This window comes from Sciurus carolinensis, chromosome 10 (genome assembly GCF_902686445.1).
Source record: "Sciurus carolinensis chromosome 10, mSciCar1.2, whole genome shotgun sequence".
NCBI classification, from domain to species: Eukaryota; Metazoa; Chordata; class Mammalia; order Rodentia; family Sciuridae; genus Sciurus; species Sciurus carolinensis.
In genome coordinates this window covers 51,058,583-51,077,307 of record NC_062222.1, presented here as the reverse complement: position 1 = coordinate 51,077,307, position 18,725 = coordinate 51,058,583, and the positions used below count along the sequence as shown (strand labels likewise).

The window sequence follows — 18,725 nt, the reverse complement described above, 5'->3', positions numbered from 1 at the left end:
CGAACGTTGGTCATTCAGAATTTAGGTCTTTATGGAAGTTTCTTCATTCATTGTACGAGTGGAAATTTCTTCAAAATAGAGAAACTTAACGGGAGGCAACTTGAACATCTGAAAGTGCACGTTCATTTCTTACTAGCGAGAAGTAGAGGGCTTCTGGTGAGAGACTCATCTTGGATCCCTGAGACTCCCTCCCCTTCTAGTCCACGTGGCCAGAGTAAACAGAAGGTGGGCCGGGGCGGGGAGGAACAGGACTCGGTCAATTTCCTAATTTGTCAAGTCTTTAAAAATACAGGCCCCTAAAGCACTAAGGGCATGCCCTTGGTGAAAATGAGGAGTGCTTCTGCTGAGCGAGACTAAGGAGACAGGGAAGGGAGGATGCCACCGCAGAAGCAAGTGAACCTAAAAGGCGACGGGCTGCGGGCTTGGGAGGGAAGGTGAACGGCACCAGGGGTGTGCGCGAGAAAAGGTGCAAATGGGTGGGATAGGGGAAGGGGTCCGTAGGAAATCAGGGGCAGATACTGGGATCGCTGCTAGGACCTGAGAGTGCCCGCGCGGGCGCAGGCCCAAGGGGTGCGTGCGGGGGCGTGGGCGCGGATACTTCTAATGGGGTGGTGGAGCGCGGGACCAACCAAAAGTTTCAGGAAATTTACGATCCCACATGCCAGTCCTTGCGCCCGTGCCACCTCTCCCTTCAACTCCACCCTGCTCCTTTTCCTGGGAGTGGAGACCCTGCCAAGAGTGGAGAGCGGGTGGGGGTGCCCACTTAGGCAGGAGACCCAGGTGGAGGCCCGGCCGAGGATCTTGGGTCCCCGGGGGCTGGACCCTCCCCTGCACCCCGCGCTCGCTCCCGCCCCCACCCGGCGCTCATCCGGGCGCACCGCTCCCCCTTCTCCCAGCACCGAGCGAAGGCAGCCCTGGCCTCGGCTGCGCACCCCATTGTACAACCCCCGAGTCTTTCCACGGGACGCCTTGGGCGGGGGACGGATTCCCTGGGAGCTGGAGCTGAGGGCTCCAGGGCGGCGGCAGAGGCCGGGGCGGAGCTGGAGGAGAGCCGGGCGGAGGAGGAGAGCCGAGCGGAGGAGGAGGAGGAGGAGGAGGTTGGTGCGGAGGAGGAGGCCGGGGCAGAGGAGGAGAACCGGAGGCAGCGGCAGCGGCGAGAGCTCTGGCGGCCGCCGCCGCCTCCTCGCGAGCGCCGCGCGCCCAGGCCCGGCTCGCATGCGAGTCACGTCCGCCCCCTCGGCGCGGCCGCCCCGAGACGCCGGCCCCGCCGAGTGATGAGAACAGACGTCAAACTGCCTTATGAATATTGATGCGGAGGCTAGGCTGCTTTCGTAGAGAAGCAGAAGGAAGCAAGATGGCTGCCCTTTAGGATTTGTTAGAAAGGAGACCTGACTGCAACTGCTGGATTGCTGCAAGGCTGAGGGACGAGAACGAGGTCAGAGCGCTTCTCTTTTGCCGCGAAACTCTCCCTTTCCTCTCCCCCTCGCTTTCTCTTGGGCTTCCAGGGACTGGGGAGCAAACCTTGTAGTGTCACCCACAAATACCAAGAGGGAAGAGGGAAGCTTCACAAATTACTGGAGCTTCTTCAACATGGCTGACAAATATAGTTTTAATTCCCCCCCCCCCCTTTAAACCTGTAGTTCTGTGTTCTCTGCTCTCTTCTAGTAATGCTCTTACCCTCCTTACCCAGAAAACTTACCTTTGTACACCCGACCAGCCGGTTTCCCGGCCTTTTATCCTTAGGAAAGTGATTTTTTTCTTTGCTTTCCTTTCTAAAATAGTTCAGCTTTGGGGGACACTACTTTTCCCTTTAATCCTCTTCCCCTTTTCCCTTCGGGCAAGCCAAACGAGTCTTTGGTTTACCCTAAACCTCCCCGGAGAGAACACTGACGGGGTGTTTTTGGACCCTTTTATCTGCTGTAGGGTTTGTGTCTGGGTCTGGGTTTGTGTCTGCTGCTTCCTACCCTCTCGTCCCCCTGTTGGGAAGTGTACTAAGCAAATGTCACGGGGAGCGGAATAGGAATACACCAAGTGGAGTTTTGCTTTTTCTTAAGTCCGCGCGTTTTGTTAGTGGCGCTGAGTGAGAGAGGAAAGAATAGTTTCTCTGGTCCCCCAAACAAGACGAGAACCCACTTTTCTCAAGGTCCATAAGCTCTGCGTGGGTTGTACCCTCCAGTCTGGGAAATGTGTGTGAGAGAATTTGTGAGCAAATCTGTGTCCTGGCTTTGTGCTTCTCCCGAATCAGCTTCGTTCGGTTCCCTGGTAAGTGACAGGCAGACACAAAGGCAGGCGCAGGCCCGGGGAGGGGGGCGGGCGAGGGGCGAAGCGTTGAGAGTTGATAGACTGCAAGGTCAGGGGCGCCTAAAGAAATGAAACCCAATCCCAGCAGAGGAGTGGAGAGCAGATTTGTAACAGTCCCATCCAAATTTTCTCTCTTAGCTTCTCTTTTTTCTTTGGTCTCTATCTTTCTGTCTTTCTGTCTGTTATCTGGGTGTTCCTCTCTCTCCCCTCTTCCCTCTCTCCTCTTCCCTCTCTCCTCTCTCCTTTCTCTCTCAACACACACACACTAGTCACTCACATCTTGTCGAGTCTTTTCTCTGGGACTGCTTTTCCAGTGTTACGAAGCTAACAGGGTTGCTGTGGAGAGACTTTTCTACCTATGACAAAATAAAGTGTGGCCTGAATAGACTCCTGGGAAGGTCGAATAAGAAATACGTGTTATTTGTTGGTTATTGACATCACCATGTTATATTTTTATTGCATTAAATGATTCCCCTCCCCATCTAATGTTTAGAATTTGAAACAAGAGTTATATTTAAATTGATTGTTTAAATTTTAGTGAGATGTTTTTGTGTTTGCCTGTAGAATACATACATGAATTTAAATCTCAAATCACACATTGTACTTTTACCTCTCCGATTAGGGATTATACTGGCAAAGTCCAAATTTCATAAATAGTCATTAACAAATGATCCAATATAGGAATAACATTTTATGTTAGAAGAAAAGATATTGGTGTGGTTTGGTTTCCTTTAAGACTGTGGGTATTGTTGCCTGGCTAATGAAATCATTACATTTGCATTTTAATGGAAAGTTGAAATACTAAAGGGGAGTTATATTCTTTTATATGTTTGCATGGTGTTTCATGATAGATTTGGAGTATACTATAAATTTCAATAAAATATTGATTTTTAAGAAAAATGTTATTAAGCAGAGAAACATTACTGGAGTGTTGGAGAGCCAAACTTAAGTTCAGGAGGCATATATTAGATTGGCATTTGGTGGATAGAAGGAAAAGCACAATAATGGACATTGCTGTATAGATCAGATTTCCAAAACTATTTATCCTTAGTGATTCAGTTTGTAACTCTTTCTATTCAGATCTTTGAAAAGTGGCTAAGTTTGCTTTAACCATTGATACTAGAGGTTGTTTCACATGATTACAAGGGAAAAGCATTACTCATCTCTGTGGCGTAGAAGTGGTTCATTGGTTAGTTATTATTTGCTCTAAGTCAGTAAAGAAAACACTGAGGAATTCTAGCTTAAATGTTTACTGTTTGTTGAGAAAACTATGGTTAATTATTTCAGCCATTCAGAATTAAAAAGAAATAATTTGTTTTGCTAACAGACTAGTATGTAACTACTTTTCATGGACAACTTTTTAAATATTTTGATACAGTCTTCAAGCTTTTAAACTCATAATAGATACACTGTTTTCCACTCAAATCAATAAATATGAGTATGCTCATCATTAATAATTTTGGATGTGACCATTATGATTTGTTCTTTTCTATTATTAAATTTAGTCTTTTTTGTTACTTTATGCATCCTACTTTTATACTGAAAATAGCTGCTACTAATGTTATTCTAGGAGTTTCAGTGAGTATAAGGAGGAGCTGTGTATATTATTTCCTAACCTGACTAAAATTAACACTTTCTGTTTTGTTAGAAAGAGAAAATATTTGAAAAGAATAGAATAGTTTATAATTAAAGATATAACCTTAGCTCTTCATTTATCATATGTGATAGTACCACTTGGGTGCTTAAAAAATTCTATAGAACTGTCTTGGTTCAGGAGAGATAATGACAATAACAAGATAAACAGCATTTCTAAAACTACAGTATTGTTTTGCAAATTTTCTTATTGAACTGATCATTAATGAGAAATTAATTTGGAATGAAGGAAGTTCTTTGCTTTGTTTAAATTCACATATTTGCTAATCTCTTCTTAAGGCTTTCATTAGATCTGTTATTGTTTTGGTCTATGCCAGGAACCAGAGGGTTTGATATGGTTTTGATGCAATGGCATATGGTCCTAAGTATTGACAGGTCAACATTACTTCCAAAACAAGTGAAGTGCACCTGCTGAACTTGCAATGACATGCTTCCAAAGTCCTTATTGGGCATTAGATTTGTGGTAGATGACAAAAACTGGACTCTGTTTTAGTTTCACTTGTTGAAGTTAGAATTTCTCTAGCAATTCTTCCAGGACTCCACCCACACACAGGATTGTAAGCCAAGTGTCACTATTGAAATGTATTTCCTTATTTGCTGACCTGATTAAGAAGTCCTTATGATTTACAGACACACCTAGCAGAAACTCTGTTTTCCATCTTGCCCTAAGTCCAAGTTAGTAAATTCTTATCAAATTACCTTGAAATAACTCAGGGTGTTGGCACACACCTGTAATTTTAGTGAATTAGAAGACTAGGCAGGAGGATAGCAAGTTCAAGGCCAGCCTTAGCATCTTAGCGAAGCCCTGTCTCAAAATTAAAAATAAAAAAAGGGTTGGGGATGAAGCTCAGTGGTAGATTATACCTGGGTTCAATACCCAGTATCACAAAAAAAGGAAAAAAATTACCTTCAAATAAAATATATTTGAAAATTGTGGATGTATGATATTGTAGAATGTGAATATTTTAGAATGTCTAATATTTAGAAAATATTAGATTTGCTGTATTTGTTTTTATGCTGCATTTGTTTCTAATACAAATTCTACTGGTTTTGTTTTAATAGAATTTCATAATTTTTCCCAGCTATCTCAAATTGCTGAAGGGAATCTTTTTTTGTAAATAACCTGGTAAACTATTTTAACATCATTGTTTCCTAACATAGGGACAGGCAAAAACTTTGGACCAGCTGTCAGTATTGGTTCATCAAAATAGCACTTTCTTAACAATTGTGGCACCATTGCATAGTAGTTCCTTTGGGGGTATAGGGGGGCAGTGAATGGGGATTGAACCCAGGGCAATTTACCACCAAGTTACATCCCTAACCCTTTTTATTTTTAGAGGCAGTCTTGCCAAGTTGCTGAGGCTGGCCTTGAATTTGGGATCCTCCTGTGTATGCAACCATGCCTGGCTGCATAGTAGTTCTTAGGGATAGCGTTGGCACTGAAACCAGCAGCAGGAAAACATCTCCCAAGCCAAATTTACAATTGGAGTCTTAACTGTGGGAGAGTCTATTTGCCAAGTGGAGCTGGTGGTTATCTTGGAAACTGTGCTGAAGAACACAACCACAAGTGATTTAGCCAAATACACAGCATTTACTTGGTCTGGGACTCCAATTTCTATTTCAGCTCACTGCCAAAACTTAGTGAGTACTGTGACATTATTGAATGAGGTTATACAGTAAGTCTGTCGGTTGGTGAATAGAAGGGCCGGAAGGATTCCAGAAGGGGAGAAGATGAAGTGAGGGCACATGAATCATAGTGACCACAAACAAAAAAGATGTGTATGTACTTGATTATTTCCAGCATTATTCTGACTTTGTGTTGTACATTGCAGAGAATTCCTGATGTGGGAGAGTCTTTTCTCAATAAAATTTGATGAATTGATAAAACTGGTAGTGAATCTTTTCAGCTTTGATTTATATTTTCTACATGTTTCTTTAAATGGAGTTAAGTATGTCATGCTTCAGAAGTAGAAATAGTAGGTAGATTTTAAATTTTTTCATGGAAAATAAATTCAATGATAATACCAACCAATCTGCAGGTTTCAGAATTTGTTCCTTTTAAATTTCCTTCTGTCTGTTGAGAAGAGTTAATAGTTTGTAGTTTTTATATTCCCTAATAGAACCTAGTGAAAAATAATTTCACTCAACTAGAAAATATGTAATTTATCTATCTATTTATTTATTTATTTTTGCGGTGCCGGGGATTGAACCCAGGGCCTTGTGTTCGCAAGGCAAGCACTCTACCAACTGAGCTATCTCCCCAGCCCACTGTAATTTATTCTTAAAGCAGAATAGAAAAATAATATGAGGTCTTAGTGATGGGGTGTTTTCCTTAACATAATTTCTACAGAGTATGGCAGTCACACCAGTAATAAAATTTCCCATTATAATCACACAATTTAATCTTGGGGGGGGTGAATTGAGCCTGGGGGGCTTAACCACTGAGCCACATCTCCTGCTCTTTTTTATTTTGAAACAGGGTCTCACCAAGTTGCTTAGGACCTCACTAAATTGCTGAGGCTGATTTCCAATTTGTGATCCTCCTGCCTCAGTCTCCCAAGTCACTGAAATTATAGGTAGACACCACTTCACACAGCCAATTTAACATTTTTTAATAAATTTAAACTGGTATCAGATATTTGTAATTGAAATTTATTGATATAATTGTAGGTTCATATCCAGTTATATAAAATATTGTAGAGAGATTCCATGAACAGTGCCCAGTTTCTCCCAGTGGTAACATATCACAACCAGGATACTGATATACATACAGTGTACCAATCTTATTTTCCCCCTGCATTGCCAGGACTAGAGCCAGGAACTTGTACTGCTAGCCAAGCACACTACCACTGAGCTAGAAATGTTATCAATCTTATCAAGATTTTCTTAGTTCGAGTTATACTCATTTCTTAATATGTTCTGTACCATTTATATGATCATATATTTTAAGCCTTTTCCCCTCTGAAAACATAAGTTTAGCACAGTTCTATTTCATCAATCATGTGATTTTGCTATTCTGTTCTATCAAAATGTGTCAGAATGTTTTTGTTTCATATTTTTTTGTATAGTATGGCTTATACATTCAAAGTATTTTAAGTTTGTGTACAACCATAGAAGTGGAAAGTTGTACCCCATTTGTGTACAGTGAGTCAAAATGCAGTCTGTAAAAATAAAAGAAAAAAGAAAAACAAATTCAAGTTATTCTGATGTTTCGTGACACTAAGTTGATGCCATTTAATTCTCATCATGACTCTAGACATAGGTAGTATTAGTGTCTCTTTGGGGATGAGGAAACTAAATCACAATGAGTTTAATAATTTGTCTTCATATGACCAATATGTGGTTTAGTCAGGATTTGAATTTAGGAAGTTTGTCTCTAAAGTCAGGTCTTTAAATAAGTATGCTATGCTGCCTCATTATCAATAATAAAATTGTAGCTATAATGTTGTCTGTGTAGGGAAGTCATGGAGACTTAAGATGCATACAGTGGTCCATGCAAAAACATGTACCCTAAAGTCCATAGTGGCATGCTTAATAATTATCAAAAAGTACAACTGGATATGATGGTGTATGCATGTAATCTCAGTGAATCAGGAGAGTAAGGCAAGAGAATCACAAGTTTGAGGCCAGCCTCAACAACTTAATGATGACTGTCTCAAAATTTAAAAAATAAAAATAAAAAGGACTGGGACTGTGGCTCAATCGTAGAAGACACTTGGGTTCAATTCCCAGTATTGCAAAAAAAAAAAAAAAAAAAAAATTACGAACAAAACCCAAATGATCATCAACTCATGAATAGATAAACAATTTGTGATATATCCATATAGTGGAATATTATTCAGCAATGAAAATGAATGAATTGCTTATGCTGACATAACTGAACTTTGAAAGAAATAACAAAAGGACACATGGTTTAATTCTATTTATATGTCATGTCCAGAATAGGCAATTCTAAAGAGACTGAAAATAGATTAGTTATTCCTGGGGACTGGTAAAGGGAGAAGGAGGAGTAGTTGCTAACAGATATGGGGTTTCTTTGGAGAGTGATGAAAATGTTTTATAATTAGATAGTAATTGTTGTACAACTCTATGAATATACAAAAACCCCACTGAATTGTATACTTTTAAAATGACAAATTTTATTTTATGTGAATTATAGCTCTATAAAACTATTATTTAAACATGAACAATTGAGTTAAGATATTTGATTTCCAGGAAGTATCTCATGTGTAATGTACAAGAATTGTAGGTAATATTTGAATAGAATGGGTCCAAGCATCTCTTTCTAGGAATATGGCACTAGTGAGTTATGTTGTCAAATTGCCTTTCTCATAAATGAGAAGGATACTTGATTGTACAAAAGTTCACCATTGTGTTTAATTTCAAAAAAGAGCCTGATGATTGCATAGATAAGCAGTAGAGTTGGTGACTTGATGAACAGGGCTTACTGTATAACTGTAGGAAGTTTTCGTAAATATCTTCAATTACCTTACCATTTTTCTGCCAGTCCAGGATAAATAACCCAGGTGTTAAATGTCTGTGAAAATTACCATCCTTTTTTAAACTGTTGTCAAATATGTAGTTTAATCTAGAAATGAGAAGAAATCTCTAAATTGCATATTTCAGTAACATAAATAACTAGATAATTTTTTTGTGCATTGAAATGTCTTCTCTGAAAACAGTACAGCACTGGAGGACACAGAGAGTAGGCTTCAAATTTTTAATTTTGTGAACTGTGTGCATCTCAACTTCTTGTCATATTTCAGATTTTGAAATTAAAATGACAGTATTGCATAGGGTTTAAGCAGGTATTTCTGTTTCTGTATACTAATGCTGTGTCATGTTGTAAACATAAAATGAGGTTGAGGAGGAAATTGCAGCAGTGTTATGAGGCCAGGACAGAGTGGCAGAATGTCGATGGCTCTCATGTTCTGTTATACATGGCCAGTAGTGAAAGACACCAGCAGAACTGCTGCAGATTTGCTCATGGGTAAAATGAGGGCACACTTTTAGGGCTAGTCCTTTGTGCTAGGGATTGCACCCAGGGATGCTTTACCACTGAGCTACCTTGTCAGCCCTATTTATTTATTTTTTTTATTTTTGAGACAGGATCGTACTAAGTTGCTTAGAGCCTTACAGAGTTGCTGAGGCTGGCCTGGAACTTGCAATCCTCCTGCCTAAGCCTGCTGAGTTGCTGGGAAGACGTGTAATTTTAGATGCAGAGGGTTAATTACTTGGGGTTGGTTGTATTTGAATTTCTAACCTTATGTAATTCCAGATACCAGACATTCTTGTGCACTGCTTCTCTCCTGTTTTATTCTGATGAGAATAGTGGATTGCTGCCAACTTGGTCCCATAACTTGGGTCCATGACTGATAACTGGAGTAGGAAAATTCACTGATCTGGAATCACTCAGTTTTGCATTTCAGAGACATATTTAAAGGTATACATGTTATTATACTCAAAAAGGAATTATTTCGGCTTCATAAAACTGCTCTTATCACTTTTTCAAGGAAATAGCTATGGAAATGACACAGAATTCTACTTTTTAAGAGTGTGATCATAACATCTACATTCAGGTTTTCTGTGTATTTGTGACAAACAGAAGTTAAGACACCTGTTAGAGTAGTTACCAGTCAAGAAGTTGGTGTAGTGATTTTTATGGAAAATAGTAGGTTCTAACCAGAGAAAAGAGTAACTTACTTGTCTTTACCCCCTCTTGTTTCTGTTAATACTTTTTGAATCACCTCAGCTGACAACAAATTTTTGTACCAGTATTTTTGCAATTCTCAAAGCAAGTTTGAGTGTATTCCTCCATGTTTACTTAATGTACTTTCAAGAATTGTAATTTTTTCAAGCAAATTAGTATTTAGATTTGTTGTTGATATTTTAAACTGCTTTTTAAAAATAAATAATGTCTGTGGAAGATACTATATATTCAAATGAAAATTTGGGTCATTATTTTTATTGTGGATGAGCTACTGTCTTCAGAGACTGGCCTATGATCAGGCATAGTCAGGCATTCTACCATTGAGTTATGCCATACATGATTTTGATGTTTGTTATTTGCTACTTTTACTATTTTGAGATTTGTCACATTTGTTCTGTGGGTGCTACAAAGTAATTATAATTTTAATTTGGATCATCATGTCTCATTAACCATTGGTCAAAATTGCCTTGTTTTCTTGTATTAAATCTAGTTTCTATGTCAGATGATACTTTAATGGGAACTATTACCCCCTTTAAGTGGGTTTTTATTATGGTATTTTCTCTTGTATTTTTGTCTCAAGAAATAAAAGAAAAAATGCTTAAGTAATGATAATGGAAGCCAGATGATATGAAATATCTCTGAGTTATTTCTCCTGTTTTCTTCCTTGTCTGCACTTAAAAACAAGATTATCCACTTAAAAAAAAAAACCTTAATTGTTAGTTATGCTACTTCTAAAGTAAAGCACCAGAATCTGAAAATATTGCAATAATACCACACCTAGATTCCATCATTAACATACTTTCTTGTTCCTATTAATTTATTTTTTAATCTGTTTGTTCTTTCAGCATTTTCTACTTTTGTTTGAAGTCTCTCACTTTGAAGTTATAGAATTTTCATATTTGCCATTGGCTATGAAGTTCTCTCAGGTCTTTTATAACCTTTCATGGTTTTTGCATTAAAAGGATCACTTTTAACCACCCTCTAATTAGTACAGATGATTATTAGCTTTTTGTTTGTTTTACTGCATACATTGTGACAGAACAAGAAACCATTTCAGCAAATAGAGTGACTGATAGTTTGTAATATTAGAGCAAGTATCTTAAAAAATGAATTAAATTATTAAAATGTTAATTCACTTACATTCCTATTTTAATGATGAAAGCAAAAATACCACAAATATGAGAGAAGAACAAATCCTCCAACTTAAAAATATGTACCACATAAATTGTTTCAGTAAAAACAGAAGCAGGTACATCTTAGCAAGAAAGAACATATTTTAAAATTTATGCTCCAGGTTTCATTTATTTTTATTCTGATCTAATCATGTGAATTTTTTTTTTTTTTGTCCTGTGAAGTTATATCACCTATAAGTTGAAATTGAAACAAGGTTGTATTTTAATTTTAGAATTTTCTACCACATTACAGTTTGTGGGAAAGCAGTGGCAGAAAACAAAAGCCCATAGACATCTTGCTGAGGGCTTACCTTAGTAATGCCTATGATCATGTTACCACTGAATGTGAAAATTGGAATGGACACTTGACTACCAACTTTGAAAGTAAATTTTCAGTATTCTGAAACAACCTGTCTACTCTTAAAAATGTGATTCTTGTTTCATATAGTAAATTTTATAAGCATCAACTAATTTTTAAACAATTTTAAAACAATTCTACAAAGTATTTTTCTACTGCATGAGGGATATAGGATATGGCATTTTTAAATGATTTAACTACCCAAGCTTGAGAACCGGTTGAAGTAAAAGTAATCGTAAAAACAGTCAGTTTTGCTTCGTTTTTTTGCTTCGTTATAATTTGTCGTGGCGTATAATTTATATGGTGTAGTCACTTTGCCTACTCAGTATATATCTCACTTCATTTTTCAGTTCACATTGAAGTAAATGAGGAACAAGTTAGTCTTGGACGGGAGGAGGTAGAGAATGCATTTGAAATGCATTGTCAAGATGGCAAAACTTGTCCCAAATTTAATTAGGTACATAAACTTTGTCCCTATTAAAGAAGAAAGGGAATGTGAAGGGAAAGTTTTGCGCTTTTCGGCACAATTCTTCCTCATTAATTTTTGTTTAAAAAAATGGAAAGAAGAAAAATAAATCCACTTTAGAGATAATTCCTTGACATCCACATGCACTTTTAGAGCCAAAGAGGTAGGTTTCCCTTTAGAACCTGGCGCTTTCTTGTCTTCCAATTACACGCGGTCACATCAACATTTGACACGTGGGTTCTGTGCGCATGGCCGCGCTATTTACAAACACCGTCCCAGGATTCCAGAGACTCTTATGTAACAGCGGAGAGAGAGTAGGCTTTGTGTGCCCGTGGGCGGAGGGATCGGCACAGTTTGATTCACAGTCAGGGAGCCCTTGTCTGGTTCTGACGGGGTCATGAACTAGAGATCAAGGTGTCCAGGTCAGGATCTGCCCAGTGCGTAGTTTCCCTAACAAAGGCTTTGACTGTACACAGGGTTAATCTTCTCGCCTCCTGCAGCCAACAGAACCAGTTATGCTGAGACTTTTGGAGGGGCAGATGATGCTTGGTTCTGGTTACAATTTCCAGGGGCCCGCGAATGAAGTGCGGGCATGCCTGCCACCCAGCCTTACGAACGCCTAAAAACAAAAACAAAACAGCAAACAAACAAACAACAACAACAACAAAAAAAGAGGTATATCTTAATATTTGAAACTACCGTGAAAAGTCAGAGAATTCGTGATCCGACTTATGAACTAGACACTAGGTTCGGAGCACACCGAAGAAACCGGTGTCCCATCCTTCCTCCCCCTCCCCCTCCTGCATTTGCAATTCCCTTCACCAGGGCCCCCTCCACTCCCCCTCAGTCCTCCTGTTTTGTAATTCCACAACCAGACCTGGGGTTAAAACAACACAAACAAAGCTTGAAGTCTCAGTACTGAGGGAATTGTTCCTCTTTACCCAGATTGATTTTTTAAAAGAGTTTTTCATTTGTACTTATCAATAAAAGAAAGTTCTGAGTAAAATAAATAAATAAAGTAACATGATTTTAAGTGATGAAATCTATATGTCTGGTGTGTATGTTTGGTGATATCTTTCATTAATTGTGTGCAGACTGGTTAGAATATTTAACATTTAAGCAAATTTTGAGTTCTTTTCATATCTAAGGTTAGTTTTAGGTAGATGCCATCATTGATCATCCAAAAGTAGAAACCTTTTTGCCTAACCAAGAGTTGAAGTTAGACCATCAAAAGATGAACTTGTAGTTAATTGAAGGGTTGGTTTGTTTGAACCATTGTTGTATAGAATTTTTTTTTTTTTTAGTTAATTGTACTGCCTTTCTGAAAACGGACAAAATTCGAGTCTTTGAAATGTGGTACTATAATTGAGAGAAATTAATCTTCTTAATAAAGGTTTTTCCCCAAGAGATAGCCAAGCATTAAATCTATTTTGATTTAAGTAATGTTTAGTATACTTGAATATTAGGTCTGGAATAATTTAGAGATTATCTGCCCAAATCCATTATTTTACATATGAGATTCAAATTAAGTTTCAGACATTTAATATCTGAATTTGCTCTCATTGGGAAGAAATTACCAAAAGAGTGACTTATTTAACTAACACAATGAAATCCAAGAATGGATGTGTTTCATCTGTGTTTATGAGCAAAATATCTTCTGGATTTGAAAAGATATAACTTATTCAGTATTTATTTGTTATTAATTATTATCATAAATTTGTAATACATTGAATTTAGATATGGCAAAATAGGTTAGACTTTAAAGGTATTTTTAAAAAATTTGCTCATTTTATGTGCTTCCTTCTCATTGGTTTGAAGTAGAAATGGTGTGTTTATCTTAATCACCCCATACCCAAATAGTGAATGCTTGTTTTAAATTACCCATGGGTATATGTTTCCTCACAGAGCACAGCACATCTGAACACTCTTGGGCTTTCACAGAATCATCTTGTCTTATATTGGAACATTAATATTTCCCCCTCTTCATTCTTTGTTGGATAGAAAAATCATATGAACATAAGCTAAAAATGTTCAGAAGTTGATTAAGACTATAAGTTAATGCATTTCTTCTAAAAGGGGGGTATTTAAATATTACTTGCATTTGACCAAGCTTTAGTTTCCCATGAAGGGGCAAGCATGCAATAAACATTAATTTATTTGATGAATGGACTGTCTTCATAAAGATGAGAGTGGCAATTACGTGTATTATAAAATTTCAAAATGGTAGATTGAATATGAAAGGTGCATACCAAGGAGCAAAGTAAGCTGGCTAAGTTTCTGTCTATAAATACAAATTAAAAATACTTGTTCTATGCATTTTTCAAAATATCTTTTCAAATTTTTAAAAATTTGTTAGTTTTACATGACAGTAGAATGCATTTATGCACTTTGATAAATCAAACATAAATGGAGTGTAGTTTCTCATTTTTCTGACTGTACATATTGTGGGATCACATCGGTCATGCAGTCATATATGTACATGAGGTAATAATGTCTGTTTCACTCTACTATCATTCCTTCCCCCATACTCTTTCCCCTCCCTTCACTCCCCTCTACCTAATATAAAGTAACTCTGTGCTTCTCTAGCATGCCCCCCTTGTTGTGAATTAGCATCCACATATAAGAGAAAATTTTTGACCTTTGTTTTTCTGGGTTTGGCTTATTTTGCTTAGCATGATATTCTCCAATTCTATCCATTTACCAGCAAATGCCATAATTCCTTTCTTTTTTTAAAAAGAATGAAAAGCTAATATTCTATCATGTATATATATTCTATCATATATATGATATACTCTCATGTATATATGACATATATATCATATTTTCTGTATCCATTCATCTGTTGAAGGGCACCTAGGTTGGTTCCGTAGTTTAGCTATTGTGAGTTGAGCTGCTATAAACATTTATGTGGCTTCAAATATCTTAATGCTACAAAAAATACTCAAGTTCTTTTGTATAAATTTCTTTCTTTCTTACTTACTAGGGATTGAACTGAGGGGTGCTTTACTAACAAGTTACTTCCCCATCCATTTTTATTTTTTTCATTTTAAGACAGTCTTAATAAGTTGCTTGGGACCTTGCTAAATTGCTGAAGCTGGTCTGGAACTTGTAATCCTTCTGCCTCAGCCTCCTGAGCTGTGAGAATTACAGGTTTGCACCAGCATGCCAGGCTGTGTTAACTACTTTTATATGGTCCTTGTAGAAGACAGCTGAGGCATCAAATACAACCCAACACACACACAAAAAAAACAAACAATTGGTGGTAATGTTAAGATTGACTCCAGTAGGAGGAGTTTCAAACTTTTCTGATGCCATCCCATGTGTTCAAGCACATGTGGCTTTAATGATTATGCACTGTTCAGAATTCTGAAGACCAGTGTTATAACAGTGAGTGGTGGGGGATCTTGTCTCACAAACTGTTTAAAGGCCCGAATCCTATAACATTGATACAGAATAAGAAAACAGGCTGTAATAAACTTGACTAGAGGAGAAACCTGGTAGATGCCCCCCATACCCTCTCATTATTTATTTTAAACTATCATTACCATCTGATAGGATCTTTTTACTTTGAACTTAAAATAGTAGTTTTTAATGTAGACATGAGATGAAGTACTTTCAGGACTAGAGGTGACAAAGCCCTGAGGAGTACTACTTTCTTTCATAACCAAGCTGACTCTAATTCTTAGAAACTAAGGTAGTAACTTTACCATCTCTAATGATGTTGTTATATTCCTGCACAGAAAGAGTTAGGGCTTGATTTTCTCTTGTTTCTAAAGTGTTTCTCACCCATTTTTTTCCAATTTATTTTTAGAAATAAATCATTCCTATTAGATACAGAAATGCTTTCTGAAACCCTGGAATATATTTGTATGTAACTACTTTGCTAACGGTGGGATAATGTTTAAGAGCTTATATCTGCAATATGAGTAAAAAAAAAACGCTTCTTAACTGATAGATTCCTGATAAAGGGAAATGATTTTGAAACTATTTAATAATTAAGTTGTGATAGTTTTTCAACTAAATACAAGCAACTGTGCTGGTATATGGAAAAGTACCTAGAAGGATAAGGGGAAAACACGTAAAAATAAGGAAACTAAAGAGGAGTTTTCAATGAAGAATAAATGCTCTTTCACAAATTATGAAAACTTAAAGCTCTATTTCAAACTGGACTTGGTGATGCACACCTGTATTCCCAGCTACTGGGAAGGCAGTAGCTGGTTAGTGATGTAGCTCATTGTAGCAGGGAGAGGGGAGATTACTTCAAACTCTTTCCTACTTATAAAAAATTATCAAAGACTTTTCATCTACTTTTCTTTGAAATTTTAATAATTTCTCTGGACTATATAGGTTTAATACTGTACATGTGTTATACATTTGAATATGTATTTATTTGCTGTGCATTTTTTTTTCCTATGTGTGTCTAGTGCTTGGGATCAAACCCAGGACTTCACATATCCTTGCCCAGAACTCTGCCACTGACCTACATTCCCGTTCTGACTATGTTTTCATGTTTTCTATATAGATATGTAAACTAAAGATGTTTCCAACTACTTACAAGGCATTGTTACTTGAATTCCTACAAACTTCAATCTGTTTTTTAAATAAGTCATCCATTAGATTTGCAAAACCATATTTCATTTCCATACATGGAATTATGGATAGTTACCAGTGGAAAGGCCTTTAGAGACTCTCTAACTCATCTTCTGTATTTACAGATGAGAAGAAGGAAGAATGAAAAGGTAAAATCAGTCACCTCAAATTACTTAAGCTATTTATAATTCTAATAATAGGCAGTGTTGACTGTCTACCACTGCTGTGAATTGAACTTGTTTAGATTCTGGACATAAGTGAGATCATATAGTAGGAAGATCTAGTTTAGAATTCTCCTTTCCTTTAATAAGTTGTGTCTTTATCATGTTGATTTATCCTCCCTGTATCTGCTTCCCCATATGTGATTCTTACCTCATACTTTCCTAAGAGGATCAGATGAAATAAAATAAATAAGTATCTGGTATATTAATTGGTAAAGTTTCAATGATTGAAAAATAGTTATTCACTCTTCAAACACATATCAAGAAAGATATGACCATCATCTTTGCCATAGTGGAGTATACAGACTCATAGGAAAGAATCAATACTGCAAACATTTTAATATTACTACCTAGAAACCAGAGGATTAATAGATAGGTAAATTGTGGAATTTCCCAAGATACTTCCAGTTTTCTTGAAGATGTAATTTCCCTATTGTCTGAATGGCCCTGGGGTCTAAAGTTGGCAGAAATCTTTCAACATTGGGACTTAGACTGAACAAGCTTAACAGCATAGTCTCTGAAGAATGCTCTGAGGAGGAAGAGATGAAGGATTATTTCCATCAGGATCAACTAGTTCATGGTGTCCGTAGCTCACTGTGATCCTTCTTAGGTACACTGAAGGGATACAAGCTTGTTCATAGAAATATTAAATGATAGCATGCCTGATTTCAAAACTACTAAGGATTACAGATGTTTTGTGCTCTCCCTGTTTTGTATCCCACCTTTAGGAAAAGGAACTGACACCTTGGCACACTTGGCTCAAAAATGGATTGATAGTCTTGGTTTGCTAATTCCAGAAGATTCCATGAGAATGAAAATCCCTGATTTTTTTTGAAGAATTCAATTAAATATTTATTGAACAAATGCAGAATAAATGAACTGATGAGTGTTTTAACATAAGGATACGATGAGCAACTTCAGATATTCAGAGGTCTGTCACAGAAAGAATGAATAACTTGTTTCGTGGAGAGGAGCGAGAAAATTCATTACATGGTTGTCATAGGATTTTGGGCCCATGTGAAAGCTGCTTTGGAGTATTTCTCAAAATAGTTAACAGTTTAAATATATATCAGCTATTTATATGTCAGAAACTGTCTTTCATCCAAATTGAAGTTTCTCTGAGATCCAGAATCCTAACTTATGTGTATGTATCTCCTGCAATAATTAGCATCCAACCAAGTAAATAGCAGGTCCTCAGTAACACTTGTGTAGGTCACTTGCCACATGTTGGTTGGGGATTTGAGGGGGTAGGGGGAGGTACTGGGTGTTGACCAAGATGCACATTACCACCAAGCTAAATTCCCAGCCCTTTTTATTATTTGAGACAGGGTCTCACCAAGTTGTCAAGACTGACCTTGAAGCGCCATCCTCTTTCCTCAGCCTCCCAAATTGCTGTGATTATAGGCATGTGCTGCCAGAACTATTTTAAATATGATTGGAAGTATGTCTTTATGATTCTTCCTCACAGCAATACATTTAACTTTTAAAATTATTTATCAAAGTCATATTGTACCTTCCTGATTCCCCACGATGTAATATTTGAAACGATATTTCTCACTTCCATCCGTTTTTTCTCTTCTGCCTTCTACCATCTTCTGTATTCTATACCCTTGTTCTATATTACTAAGAGGGCTTGGGATGCCGCTCAGTGGTAGAGTGCTTTCCTAGCATGCCCAAAGTCCTGCATTCAGTGCCCAACTCTACAAAAGGATTGTGTCTATAGTTAATTCTCTTGAGCTTTCTTAGTTGCTCTGTGATAGTTAGGGTAAAAACAAAAATCATTTACAATGTTGTGATCGTAATAAATAGAATTCACATGTCTCTAAATAAAATACAAAATAGGCCTGGGGATGTGGCTCAGTGGTCAAGTGTCCCTGAGTTCAATCCCAGGTAGCCCCCCCAAAAAAAACAAACAAATAGAATCCACCCTGTCGCATGATTGAACCATAGAGAGAAGGAAGAGTGATCCTGACACTAGCACTTGGTTTGTGTCAAAGATAATATCTTAAACATCTAGGTAAACTGAATTTTCTTGATTTTTTTTTAATTCCTCAAAGTTATGCCATATTTTAGTTTCTTTCGCATTTGGACCTAGATTTTCCTATAAGTTTTCAGTATTTCTTAAACTTTCTAATTGTCTCATTTTTCTTGATATGTAACATCTATTTTCATCATATTATATATAAATGAATGAAAATGGTTTATAAAATGGGGGATGTAGGGCTGGGGATATAGCTCAGTTGGCAGTGTGCTT

The 18,725-nt window shown here is 37.4% G+C and overlaps 1 protein-coding gene across 2 annotated transcripts in view; it reads left to right on the top strand.

Annotated features, from left to right (window-relative positions):
• Positions 1-1,132: 1,132 nt before the first annotated feature.
• Positions 1,133-18,725, top strand: part of Tet2 (tet methylcytosine dioxygenase 2) — a 125,982-nt gene continuing 108,389 nt past the window's right edge. For both annotated transcript variants that reach the window (XM_047566296.1, XM_047566297.1), the window contains exon 1: positions 1,133-1,435. The gene's annotated coding sequence lies outside the window, so the exon portion shown is untranslated. The remainder of the gene's footprint in view (positions 1,436-18,725) is intronic.